The following is a 14,541-nucleotide window of genomic DNA, read 5'->3' on the forward strand; positions in this document are numbered from 1 at the left end:
CTGAAAATGCCACCAGGAAACAACTAGAGCTAATCAATGAATTTGGTAAAGTTGCAGGATACAAAATTAATGCACAGAAATCTCTTGCATTCCTATACACTAATGATGAAAAATCTGAAAGAGAAATTAAGGAAACACTCCCATTTACCATTGCAACAAAAAGAATAAAATACCTAGGAATAAACCTACCTAGGGAGACAAAAGACCTGTATGCAAAAAACTATAAGACACTGATGAAAGATATCAAAGATGATACAAACAAACAGGTATACCATGTTCTTGGACTGGAAGAATCAATATTGTGAAAATGACTATACTACCCAAAGCAATCTACAGATTCAATGCAATCCCTATCAAATTAGCAATGGCATTTTTTTCACAGAACTAGAACAAAAAATCTTAAAATCTGTATGGAGACACAAAAGACCCCGAATAGACAAAGCAGTCTTGAGGGGAAAAAAATGGAGCTGGAGGAATCAGACTCCCTGACTTCAGACTATACTACAAAACTACAGTAATCAAGACAATATGGTACTGGCACAAAAAGAGAAATAGAGATAGATAGATAGAAAGCCCAGAGATAAACCCACAGACCTATGGTCAACTAATCTATGACAAAGGAGGCAAGCATATATAATAGAGAAAAGACTGTCTCTTCAATAAGTGGTGCTGGGAAAACTGGACAGCTACATGTAAAATAATGAAATTAGAACACTCCCTAACACCATACACAAAAATAAACTCAAAATGGATTAGAGACCTAAATATGAGACCGGACACTATAAAACTCTTAGAGGAAAACATAGGAAGAACACTCTGACATAAATCACAGCAAGAACTTTTTTGATCCACCTCCTAGAGAAATGGAAATAAAAACAAAAATAAACAAATGGGACCTAATAGAACTTAAAACCTTCTGCAAAGCAAAGGAAAGTACAAACACGACAAAAGGACAACCCTCAGAATGGGAGAAAATATGTGCAAATGAATCAACGAACAAAGGATTAATCTCCAAAATATATAAACAGCTCATGCAGCTCAATATTAAAAAAACAAACAACCCAATCCAAAAATGGGCAGAAGATCTAAATAGACATTTCTCCAAGAAAACATACAGATGGCCAAGAAGCACATGAAAAGCTGCTCACCATCACTAATTATTAGAGAAATGCAAATTAAAACTACAATGAGATATCAACTCACACCAGTTAGAGTGGACATCATCAGAAAATCTACAAACAACAAATGTTGGAGAGGGGGTGGAGAAAAGGGAACCCTCTTGCACTGTTGGTGGGAATGTAAATTGATACAGCCACTATGGAGAACAGTATGGAGGTTCCTTAAAAAACTAGAAATAGAATTACCATATGACACAGCAATCCCACTACTGGACATATACCAAGAGAAAACCATAATTCAGAAAGACACATGCACCCCAATGTTCATTGCAGCACCATTTACAATAGCCAGGTCATGGAAGCAACCTAAATGCCCATCGACAGATGAATGGATAAAGATGTGGTACATATATACAATGGAATATTACTCAGCCATAAAAAGAATGAAATTGGGTCATTTGTAGAGATGTGGTTGAATCTAGAGACTGTCATACAGAGTAAGTCAGAAAGAGAAAAACAAATATCGTATATTAATGCATATATGTGGAACATAGAAAAATGGTACAGATGAACCGGTTTACAGGGCAGAAATTGAGACACAGATGTAGAGGACAAATGTATGGACACCAAGTGGGGAAAGCGGTGCGGGGTGGTGGTGGTGGTGGTGTGATGAATTGGGAGATTGGGATTGACATGTATACACTAATATGTATAAAATGGATAAGTAATAAGAACCTGTTGTATAAAAAAGCAATTAACATAAATTCAAAAAAAAAACCTATAAGACAATCTACAAACAATAAATGCTGGAGAGGGTATGGAGAAAAGGGAACCCTCTTGCACTATTGGTGGGAATGTAAATTGATACAGCCACTATGGAGAACAGTATGGAGTTTCCTTAAAAAACTAAAAATAGAACTGCCATATGACCCAGCAATCCCACTACTGGGCATATACCCTGAGAAAACCATAGTTCCAAGAGAGACATGTACCACAATGTTCACTGCAGCACTATTTACAATAGCCAGGACATGGAAGCAGCCTAAGTGTCTATCAACAGGTGAATGGATAAAGAAGATGTGGCACATATATACAATGGGATATTACTCTGCCATAAAAGGAAATGAAATTGAGTTATTTGTAGTGAGGTGGATGGACCTAGAGTCGGTCATACAGAGTGAAGTAAGTCAGAAAGAGAAAAACAAATATTATATGCTAATATATATGGAATCTAAAAAAAAAAATGGTTCTGATGAACCTAGGGGCAGGATGGGAATAAAGACGCAGATGTAGAGAATGGGCTTGAGGACACGGGGAGGGGGAAGGGTAAGCTGGGACCAAGTGAGAGAGTGGCGTGGACAGATATACACTACCAAATGTAAAACAGATAGCTAGTGGGAAGCAGCCACATAGCACAGGGAGATTAACTCAGTGCTTTGTGACCACCTAGAGGGGTGGGATAGGGATGGTGAGAGGGAGACATAAGAGTGAGGAGATATGGGGATATATGTATATGTATAGCTGATTCACTATGTTATAAAGCAGAAACTAATACACCATTGTAAAGCATTTATATGCCAATAAAGTTGTTAAAAAAATGTCTATCTGGTCTAATGTGTCATTTAAGGCCTGTGTTCCTAATTTTTTTTTTTTTTTGCGGTATGCGGGCCTCTCACTGTTGTGGCCTCTCCCATTGTGGAGCACAGGCTCCGGACACACAGGCTCAGCGGCCATGGCTCACGGGCCCAGCTGCTCCGCGGCACGTGGGATCCTCCCGGACCGGGGCACGAACCCGTGTCCCCTGCATCAGCAGGCGGACTCTCAACCCCTGTGCCACCAGGGAAGCCCCCTCTATTAATTTTATGTCTGGATGATCTGTCCACTGATGAAAGTGGGGTGTTAAAGTCCCCCACTATTATTGTGCTACTCTCGATTTCTCCTTTATGGCTGTTAGTATTTGTCTTATATATTGAGGTGCTCCTATGCTGGGTGCATATATATTTACAATTGTTATATCTTCTTGGATTGATCCTTGATCATTGTGGAGTGTCCTTCTTTGTTCCTCATAAGAGTCTTTACTTTAAAGTCTATTTTGTCTTATATGAGTATTGCTACTCTTGCTTTGTTTTGATTTCCATTTGCATGGAATACCTTTTTCCATACCCTCACTTTCAGTCTGTATGTGGCCCTAGGTCTGAAATGGGTCTATTGTAGACAGCATATATATGGCTCTTGTTTCTGTATGCATTCAGCTGGTCTATGTCTTTTGGTTGGAGCATTTAATCCATTTACATTTAAGGTAGTTATTGATATGTATGTTCCTAGTGCCATTTTCTTAATTGTTTTGGGTTTGTTTTTGTAGGTCTTTTTTTTTTCCCTTCCTCTTTTGTTCTCTTCTCTTGTGTTTCTTGTCTAGAGAAGTTCCTTTAGCATTTGTTGTAAAGCTGGTTTGGTGGTGCTGCATTCTTTTAACTTTTGCTTGTCTGGAAAGCTTTTGATTTCTCCTTCAAATATGAATGAGAGCCTTGGTGGGTAGAGTATTCTTGGTTGTAGGTTTTTCCCTTTCATCGTTTTAAATATATCCTGCCACTCCCTTCTGGCTTGAAGAGTTTCTGCTGAAAAATCAACTGATAACCTTATGGGGATTCCCTTGTATATTATTTGTTGCTTTTCCCTTGTTGCTTTTAATAGTTTTTGTTTTTTTTTTTTTTTTTTGCGGTACGCGGGCCTCTCACTGCTGTGGCCTCTCCTGTTGCGGAGCACAGGCTCCAGACGCACAGGCCCAGAGGCCGTGGCTCACGGGCCCAGCCGTTCTGCGGCATGTGGGATCCTCCCGGACCGGGGCATGAACCCGCATTCCCTGCATTGGCAGGCAGACTCTGAACCACTGCGCCACCAGGGAAGCCCCTGTATTTAATTTTTGTTAGTTTTATTGATATGTGTCTCAGAGCATTCCTCCTTGGGTTTATCCTGTATGGGAGTCTGCATTTCCTGGACTTTGATGACAATTTCCTTTCCCATGTTAGGGAAATTTTTGACTATAATCTCTTCAAATACTTTCTCAGGCCGTTTCTCTTTTTCTTCTTCTTCTGGGACCCCTATAATTTGAATGTTGGTGCATTTAATGTTGTCCCAGAGGTCTCTGAGACATTTCTTTTCATTTTTTATGCTTTTAAAAAAAATTTTGGCTGCACTGCACAGCTTGTGGGATCTTAGTTCCCAAACCAGACCCTCAGCAATGAAAGTGTGGCATCCTAACCACTCAACTGCCAGGGAATTCCCTCTTTTGTCTTTACCCTGTTCCATGGCAGAGATTTCCACCATTCTGCCTCCAGGTCACTTATCCATTCTTTTGCTTCAGTTATTCTGCTATTGATTCCTTCTAGTGTATTTTTCATTTCAGTTATTGCTCATCTCTGTTTGTTCTTTAGTTCTTCTAGGTCTTTGTTAAAATTTTCTTGTATCTTCTCGATCCGCCTCCATTTTTTTTCTGAGATCTTGGATCATCTTGACTATCATCACTCTGAATTCTTTTTCATGTAGATTGCTTATCTTCTCTTCACTTAGTTGTTTTTGTAGGTTTTTATCTTGCTCCTTCGTCTGCAACATATTTCTTTGTCATCTCATTTTGTCAGACTTACTGTGTTTGTGGTCTCCCTTCCACAGGCTGCAGAATTGTACTTCCTCTGGTGTCTGCCCCCTTGATGGGTGAGGTTGGTCCAGAGGCTTGTGCCATTTTCCCCTTGATAGGGGGTTTGATTGGTGTTATAGTGATAAGAGTCTGCCCCCTTGATGGGTGAGGTTGGTCCAGAGGCTTGTGCCATTTTCCCCTTGATAGGGGGTTTGATTGGTGTTATAGTGATCAGAGTCTGCCCTAGAAATTGAGCAGGGCCTCCCCTTTGCTCTGTGGTTGTCACTGACCTGTCAGGGGTGGGGTCAGCTCCCTAGCTGTTGGGGTAGAGGCCCAAAGATCTGTTTCTTAGCTGTGATTCTGATCTGCAGTGTGAGATATGTGGGATTGGAGCACTCCCACTGGGAGAGAAGCCACTGTGTATTCCTCCTCTGAAGCTGTTTAACTGTGAATATGCTCTGTTGTATCCCCTTCTGCCCATTGTGAGGGCTCACAAAGTATATTGTTGGCACTGCTCTCAGTCCCACCTTAACTGTGGGTATGCTGGCGATCAGCCCTGTTGACTCTCACGTGTTGTTTTCACCCGGCCACCGGCGCAGTTCCACTGAGGTCAGGTCCCAGGACTGCAGTAGTTGTACACCTGTACCCACTGTGGGGAGCTAAAGAGGCAGCGCAAACTCTGGTCTGGCCCAACCCCCATGAGTACATGCCCACAGAGCCCACAGCTGCTAAAGCCAGACTTGTTGCAGCTGCAAGAGCACTTGTCCTTTCGGATGTTTCACAGGCGCTGAATTAGGGAAGGCATCAGTGGAGGTGTAACTCCGCAGTTTGTGCAGCTGCAAGGAGAAATTTCAGCTCTTCTTCCTTAGTCACACAGCCCCTGGGGATCAGCTGTGGTTTCAGCCCCTCCTCTGGGCAGATTTCCTAGTGGGGGTAGTTATCCACATCCTCCTGGGACAGCAGAGCAGTCCTGACACCCACTGGTGAATTTTCTAGTAGTGAGAGCTATTCGTGCCCTGCTGGGACAGCGGGGTAGGTCCTGTGGCCGGCTGGCAGAATTCCTAGTTTCGGGAGCTGTCCACACCCTTCCAGGTCAGCAGGGGCAGGTTCTGTGACCTGCTGGCAGAATTCCTAGTTTTAGGAGCTGTCCACGCCCTCCTGGGTCAGTAGGGGTGGGGCCTGGTGTCTGCCTGTGGGTCTGGAAGAGGCAGCCAGTGCCCACCTCTGGAGCCCAAGATGGTGGTGGCTACTAGCACCTGCCCCCAGAACTCCTGTAGGCGGTGTCCTGTTGCCTGGGAGCGCTCACAGGGATAGAAGTTCTTACGGTGTTCCCTCTCCTCTTCTCATGCGCCTCCCAATAATGGTTCCTTGCCTCTCTGGTGGGCCCAGGCTTCTTCCTAGTACACCCTCAGTTGCTGTGGCCCAACCTCTTCAGGATCTTTCTGCACCTAACCCTGGTCCTCTCTCTGGGCCTGAGCTTAGGAGTCTGAGCTTTAGTACCTGACATTCAACCTCACTAACAGAGGAGTAACTCAGGTTTGAGAGTGCAGGGTGGGGATGCTGACCCTCTGTGCAGGTTAGTCTCCATTTTGCCTTTCACAAACCAGTTGCTGCTTCCCCTTTTAGGCTCCAAAACTCCCCCTCCGTCTTAATTTCTCCACTTGTGAGAAACCTTCCCACGGTGCAGGAAACTTTCCTCCTTCACAGCTCCCTCCCCAGGGTGCAGCCCTGTCCTGATTCCTTCTTTTTCTTTTTCCTTTTGTCCTACCCAGTTAGGTGGAGGTTTTCTTGTCTTTTCGGACATCTGAGGTCTTCTGTCGGCATTCAGTAGCTGTTCTGTGTGAATCATTCTGCTTGTAGATCTATTTTCAATGTTTCTGTGGAGGGAGGTGAACTCTACTTCCTATCCCTCGGCCATTGTGACTGAGCAGTGACTTTCTAATACCTTAATTCTTCCTACATATATTAGTTGCTTTCTAAGGAAGATACTTCTCTTCTCATTAAATTTTTCATTTATTAATTTATATCAGTGTGAACTGATGGGTTCCTATTTAATTCTATAGGTTATAATCTGCTATCATCATAATTTTGGTGCTCAAATTGACCCAGATTTGGCCAATGGGAGCCCTTCAGCCTGGCTTCTGCATTCTTTTGACATGTCCCCCTCACTTTTGATTATTTCTTACACCAAGATATTACAGACTTGGAAGAAATAGAAAATATATATTGGTCTTTGCCCCTAGACCCTGGCACAGAGCTCCTGAAAACCTTGTAATTTCTTTCTTTTTTTTAAATTGTGAATAATATTTTATTTAGTCATTTTTGTTTACAACTGAAACTATGGGAATTCAAAATTAATATACTTACCCATGAACTTCTTATAGACACCAGAAAATGTTTCAACTTTGTATTCCACATTGTTCTGCTGTGCTTTATCCAAATGAACCTTTATGAGCCAGCTGCCATCCAGTTTCTTGCGGATTCTCTTGCCCACAATCTCACTTGGGAAAACCAAGTCCTCCAGGATCACATCATGCACGGCTGTCAGAGTGCAGCTCCTGGGATGTTTGCTTATTTTTTGTATGGCTTTTTCGAGTTGGCTTAGGCAGAATTCTCCTCTGAGTGACAAAGACAACATGTCTCCTGCTGAACTTCTTCTCCAACTCACACAATAGCCGGACCTGGAGTTTCTGGAAAGATTTCAATTGAGGAATGAGAACAAAGGTTATAATAGCTTTCCGACCACCACTAACTTCAATGTCCTTGGCAATTTTGATGTTCAGCTCTCACAGCTGGGCCTTGAGGTCCGAGTTCATCTCCAGCTCCACGAGGGCCTGGAAGATTCCAGACTTGAACTCCCAGCTTCTCACAATTGGGCTTCATGACCTTGGCACTGGAACGGAACATGGCCTTGACCTTGCCAATGAGGCTAACTAACATTTGTTCCTCACCCACCCCCACATTTGGAGGCCTAGGTCTCAGGAGAGCTCGTTAAATCCGAGAGGCAAAGGGGAAGAGGTGGGAATCGCGCCAGCAGAGAAACCGGAAGAACTACAGAGAAACGGTGGAAGCCTAGAGAGTCCCAGGAAGCACCCTTGTATTTTCTTAAGTGATAACAGCACTAGGAGCATCTTTTGTTCTAATATTTGGTCTTTGAACTGGATCATGACACAGAGCTTCTGAAATTCTTATAATTTCCTGGATGATAGGCGTGTGTCCTTTGTTCTAATGAGGTGATTCTGAGAGAGCTCCTGGATGGACTAACAATGAAGGCTGGTCATTGAAAAGATCAATATATAATCAGAGTGTGGAATTTTCAGCTTTACACCCCCTTTTCTTGAGAAGGGAAAGGACTGAAATAGGGTTTTCCAAAAGTGTCAAAAATTAAGTGTTTTGTATGAGTAGTAAAGGAGACACACAGGAGAAAGACTCATAGGAGGCAAAACTGACCGTTTCCCACTCAGAAGGGGAAGAATTGTAGATTTTTCTAACGTAGTGGTATTCCCTAGAAGAGTTGCCACAGTATCACCTGGAAACTTGTTAGAAATACTCATTCTTGGGAACATGATACACTGAATCAGAAATGGTGAGTGGGGGCTTCCCTGGTGGCGCAGTGGTTGAGAATCTGCCTCCCAATGCGGGGGATACAGGTTCGAGCCCTGGTCCGGGAAGATCCCACATGCCACGGAGCAACTAAGCCTGTGCACCACACTACTGAGCCTGCGCTCTAGAGCCCGCGTGCCACAACTACTGAAACCCATGCGCGTAGAGCCCATGCTCCACAACGAGAGAAGCCACTGCAATGAGAAGCCCATGCACAGCAATGAAGAGTAGCCCCCGCTCACCGCAACTAGAGAAAGCCCACGCGCAGCAACGAAGACACAATGCAGCCAAAAATAAATAAATAAAAAAAAAAAAAAAAAAAGAAATGGTGAGTGGGGCCCAGCAATCTGCTTTAATGAGATCCTTCACATCACTGGGACTGTTGATAAAGTTCGAAAAACATTGCCCTATTTCCCTCTTACGTTCAACACCCATGATAGGATCTCTTTATGAGAAGACTGACCACTTTCTTCAGGGGGCAGAGCTAAGAGGTTATCTTGGAGTGAAGGCTACCACAGACATGCTTTGCATAAGTGGAGTAGAGAGCAAGGGAAGGACCTGACTAGTTCATCTATTCTCCTCATGCAGTTGTTTCATGAATGGCTGATGATTGCCCATGGTTTCCTCCTGCTGACTTGTTGAACTAGGCAAATGATAAAATGCCACATTGGCTCACAGGTGACCAATCCATGTTAGATTCACACTCAGGCCATTCTAATTATAGATGATTAGCTGATTTATTCATTACTCCACAGCACTTCTCTTTTTTACCACACTACACAGCATTACAAGAATGTTCTGGTCTTCTGGGTGCATTAAGTGAGAGATAATCCCATGTTTATTGTAAGAATTTCCTAGGCATACCTTCTGCCAAGTTTCTAACTCAAAAAACAATTTTTGAAAACCCCTTCCTGAAAAGCAACTTACATAAAATTCAGTCTCCTTCAAGTGTTTCTTAATTTGCTGAGATCTCCTACTCCTTTGCTACCTGTCTTATTAGCAACCCAACTTCAGTGAAAATGGAGGTTTATTGGCTCACAAAAGTAAGAATTCCCATAGTATAGTGGGTGGTAGCCTCAGGCATGGCTGGGTCCAGAGGCCCAAAGGAATCCTTAGGACTTAGTCCCTCTCTTTCCATCTTTTGGTTCTACTTTCCTCTGTGTTGGCTCCATTCTCAGCAAGCTATTTCCATGTGGTGTACCCCAGCAGCTCTGGTTTCCTAATTCTTACAGCCATCAATCCTAGTAGTTCTACCATGGCACCAGAACTAAGTCCCAGTGGCCTGGCTTGCATCATATGCATATCCCTGAACCAATCACTGTGGCCATATACATAAATTATTCCAACATTCTTCTAAGTAGTTGTACATCCTAGGCTGGTGCCTCCATCACCCAGGAGCAATCATGTGGGTGCTCTGCATGGGAATTCTCCACCCATCCTTGTGGAGCTTCTAGGGATGAGGGGTAATCAGGGCTCAGAAGAGCAGAGCTGTGTCTGAGGATGGACAGGTTAAAGAAAATGATCTCTGCCAGCAATTTACAGATCAGAAAATCCTGTGCGTCAGAGAAACCGCTACAAGGAGACATGACATTATAAGAGTTGACAGAGGAAGGCAGAGACTGAAGGAGAAAGATACTGGGGAACATAAAGAGATAATTATAATTAGAGTGAAAGACAAGATTATGAAGGATAGACAGAGAGGGAGACACAGAGACAGCAATGAAGACCAACAAAGCTAGAGAACAGTATGCCCAGATGAATGGAGACACAATAACAGCTCCTCCTTCCACCACCCAGCATACACACACACACACACACACACACACACACACACACACACACACACACACTGCCAGAGAGAAATAAAAATTCAAAGAGTCTGAGAAAGACATGTCTTTTGGGTATGAGGGATTTGGGGTGGTTGATGAGAGAACCATTCATTCAGGGATGGTGGGACAATTGTTTCTAGGGAGAAAGATTTGAGTCATGGTAAAGCCACAAATCCAGGGCGTGGATAGAACTGTGTATTCATTCATTACCTAAATATTTACTGAAACAACAAAAAGACAACCACAACCCAATTAAAAATTTTTTTCAAAACTTGAATAGATGTTTCTCCTAGAGAAGATACACAAATGACCAACAAGCACATTGAGATGCCCAACATCACTCATCATAAGAGAAATGCAAAAGAAAACACGAGACACCACTTCACGCTCATTAGGATGGCTAGAATTTTCTTTAAAAGGAAAATAACAAGAGTTGGCAAGGATATAGAAATATTGGAACACTTACTTGTATATTGCTGATGGGCTGTAAAATGGGGTAGCTACTAAGTATTTATAGTGGCATTATTCACAACAGCCAAAAGGTGCAGACAGTCCAAATACCTATCAAGAGTGGATAAACAAAATGTAGCGTATGCATACAATGGACATATACTCTACTATAAAAAGTAATGAAGTACTGACACATGGTTACAACATGGATGAACCTTGAAAACATCATGTTAAGTGAAAGAAACCAGACACAAAATATTGCATTATTCCACACTAGGTAAATCTATGGAGACAGAATGCAGATTGGTGGCTGCCAGTGGCTGGGAGGAGGTGCTGGGGAGTGATTGCTTTTTGGGTATGGGGTTTTCTTTTAGAACAATAAAGATATTTTAGAAATTGATATACCTAATAGTGGTTGCTTAACACTCTGAATGTACTAGATGCCACTGAATTTTATGTGGTTAATATAAAAATGGTTATGTGGATTTCACTTATTTGTGCGATGTGATGGTCAGGTGAGGCCACATGAGAATAGGAGAGGCATAGGAAACAAGGTTTACTGTACGTACAGATCCTAGAGAAGAGGTCACCACCTCATGTCACACAGGGTCAGAGAACAAGCATCAGGTACTGGGCAAGCGGCAGAAGACAGGGGTGAGAAAAGAACTTTTGCCATGGTCTTTCTTGAAGCAGGAAAGGCAAGGTTGGGCAGGGTAATCAGTTCAGAATTGGCTTGTTTGAGTAATTCGGGTGGGCTCTACGTTATAGGGGTGGTCCCCAGATGCCTGGTACCTGGACCTTGGATCTGGAATCCAGACTTGCGATGATTAAGGCATTGGAATATTGCCCTCTGGGGTGCACAGGCCCGAGAGAGGAGGTAAGGCTCTGGACTGGTTGGTTTGCAAATCATAGGCATGCTCCAGGATGAGTCCTTTGCCATCTCAAAGAATTGGCCAGCCCTGGGAGGGGTAGTCTACCCAAGCCAGAAAGGAATGTTCAAAAATGATGTCAAAATGTCATAATATACAGAAAGTTAAAATATATAGCCAATAATATACTGAAAGAGAGAGGGAGAGGGAACCAACTGTTCTAGATCCTGGGAACACAGCACTGAACCCAGAGTCCCTGCTCTTTTGGAGCTCACCTCTCGTGGTGGGGGGAACAGAAAACAGAGAGGTAAGATAACCTTGGTAGGGATGAGGACTGAAATAGGAAAGCAGAGTCAGGAGCTAGAGTATACAGTAGTGGGAGGGAAAGCTATTTCAATAAGGTGGTCAAATCAAAGGAGGCCTCCCTGGAAGGAACATGGAGCAGAGACAAACCTGAATGGAGTGAGGGCTCCACCTGCAAGAAGACAATCCAAGGAAAGGTGGCAGCAAGAGCAAAGCACTGCGATGGGAGGGTGCTGGGGTTTTTTTGATATTAGCAGAGCCACCAGGGAGGTCATTGAGAGAGTGAGATGGCCAAGGCCAGACTGTGTGGGCTTATGTAGTCCCCAGGTGGGTGGGGGCACTTTGGAATTGGTCTAAATTGAATGAGAATGCTCTTGGATTGGAAGAATTAACATTGTTAAAATGGCCATGCTACCCAAAACAATCTACAGATTTAACTCAATCCCTATCAAATTACCCATGACATTTTTCACAGAACTAGAGCAAATAATCCTAAAATTTATATGGAACTATAAAAGACCCAGGATTGCCAAAGCAATCCTGAGGAAAAAGAACAAAGCAGGAAGCATAACCCTGCTACACTTCAAATAATACTACAAAACTACAATAATCAAAACAACATGGGGACTTCCTTGGCAGTCCAGTAGTTAAGACTTGGCTTCCAATGCTGAGAGTGTGGGTTTGATCCCTGGTCGGGGAGCGGAGATCCCACGTGCCTCGCAGCCAAAAACCAAAACATAAAACAGAAGCAATACTGTAACAAATTCAATAAAGACTTTAAAAATGGTTCACATATGGAAAAAAAAAATCTTAAACCCACGAAAACCCCATGGTATAGGAACAAAAACAGACATATGGATCATAGGAACATAATAGAGAGCCCAGAAAGAAACCTGTACACCTATAGTCAATTAAATTTCAACAAAGGAGGCAAGAATATATAATGAGGAAAAGACAGTCTCTTCAGCAAGTGGTGCTGGAAAAGTTGGGCAGCCCCATGTAAATCTGTAATAAAATAACTGAGGACATAAAAAAAAAAGTTAACCCATGAGTCCCCCCCAACAAACTGGGGGCTAACAAATAAGCCAGAGCTATAAACAGTCCTAAATGCTTTGAGCACCCCCCAACAAACCGGGGGCCTACAAAAAAGCATTGAGTGCTTTGGACACTGATCCATAAAATGTCTTCAGTATAATCAAAATAGTGAGAACACAAGGAAATGTCCTTGTGCTACTTCAGTATAATCAAAATAATGGTGAAAACTTTGTGCTGCTTTTGCGCTCAAGGACAAAACATGGCATGTTTTCAAGAAAGCCAATTATTGCTTGTATAATTAATAAAAACATAGGCTGCTGCTTTGGCATTTCTAAAATGTTTAAAAAAACAAGTCTTAAAATGTAAACCTAAATAATACTTTAATAAAAACTACCACAATAGGACAGACGGCGCTGTTTTGCTTGAGCGAACGACAGGCCTCTACTGCTGTGCTTCGGCACAATTCATCTCGTGTGATGAGCTTACTTTCGGCCCTGTCATAAGATAAACTACAACATTTGGCGCCCGAACAGGGACTTAAAGGTAAGTAATCGCATAATCGCGAGACAGAAGGAAAAATTGGTCTGCTCAGAGTAAGCGAAACCTTCGACAACAGTAGAGTAACTGTAATGGGGAATTCCCATTCAATAAAATTTCAATACATTAGACTCCTAAAACAGTTATTAAGGAGTTCAGGAGTAAAAGTAAAACCAAAATCTTTTGATAAATTGTTTGTGCTGGTACGTAAACATTGTTACTGGTTTCAATCTACTGGTCATAACCAGTTGAGTTTAAAAGTTTAAAAACAGGTTATGCGAGCCTTAAAAAGAGCTCATCAACATGGAAACCCTGTATCTGTCCGTATTTGGTCTCTTTGTAAATTAATTTCCCTTGCCCTAAAACCATTACAATCTAAAATTAAAAGTGACAATGGGGCACGCCCTCAGCGTCCGAATTCTGCTCCCGATCATTCTGCTGCGCTGCTTTTCGTACTCTGTTTCATGAGTCTCCTATAGAGGACCTTCCTCCACCTCCTCCCCTTGTGTCTGAGACAGGAGAGGATTTTTCGGATTCCAATGATAAAGGGGCTTTTTCTGATGATGATAAAGGTTAAGAACAGACTAACAAACAAAATGAGATGCCACTTTCTCAACAAAATGAAATTTCTGATATACTTTCAAAGTTAAAAAATTTGATGGTTAAATCAAAAAAAAATAAAAACAATGCTACCACTCCTTTATATCAGGAGCCATGTCCTACTATTCCTTCAGCTCCTCCTTTAGAATTAACAGCTTATACTGTTGGAACCTCTCGTCAGTTTCACTTTCCTCTAAAACCTGAATCTAATAAAATATTGTTAAAAGAAGAGATAAATTAAAAAAAACCAATATTCTGAACCATTTTTTGCTTTCCCTATTGTTAGACAAGCTATGCCTACTAATAATCAATTTCCAAATGGATATATAAACGTTGAGTATAACCCTCATGATGTAAAGATTTTTAAAATACTAAAAAAAGCCATTAATACATATGGGATACATTCTAATTATGTTCAAGGTCTTTTGTCTAGGTATGCTTCCAAAAACATATTAATTCCTCAAGATTGGGAGGCGCTTACCAAGACTGTTACTTGGTGAAAAGAAGAAGACACCTCCATTGACCTGGGGGCAAATAAAAAAGTTTACAGACACTGCCAAAAATCT

At 42.3% G+C, this 14,541-nt stretch overlaps 1 pseudogene; it reads right to left on the minus strand.

Annotated features, from left to right (window-relative positions):
- Positions 1-7,075: 7,075 nt before the first annotated feature.
- LOC136129446 (small ribosomal subunit protein eS7-like) lies at positions 7,076-7,656 on the minus strand (annotated as a pseudogene).
- Positions 7,657-14,541: the final 6,885 nt, after the last annotated feature.

Source organism: Phocoena phocoena, chromosome 10, assembly GCF_963924675.1.
Source record: "Phocoena phocoena chromosome 10, mPhoPho1.1, whole genome shotgun sequence".
In the NCBI taxonomy this organism is placed as follows: domain Eukaryota; kingdom Metazoa; phylum Chordata; class Mammalia; order Artiodactyla; family Phocoenidae; genus Phocoena; species Phocoena phocoena.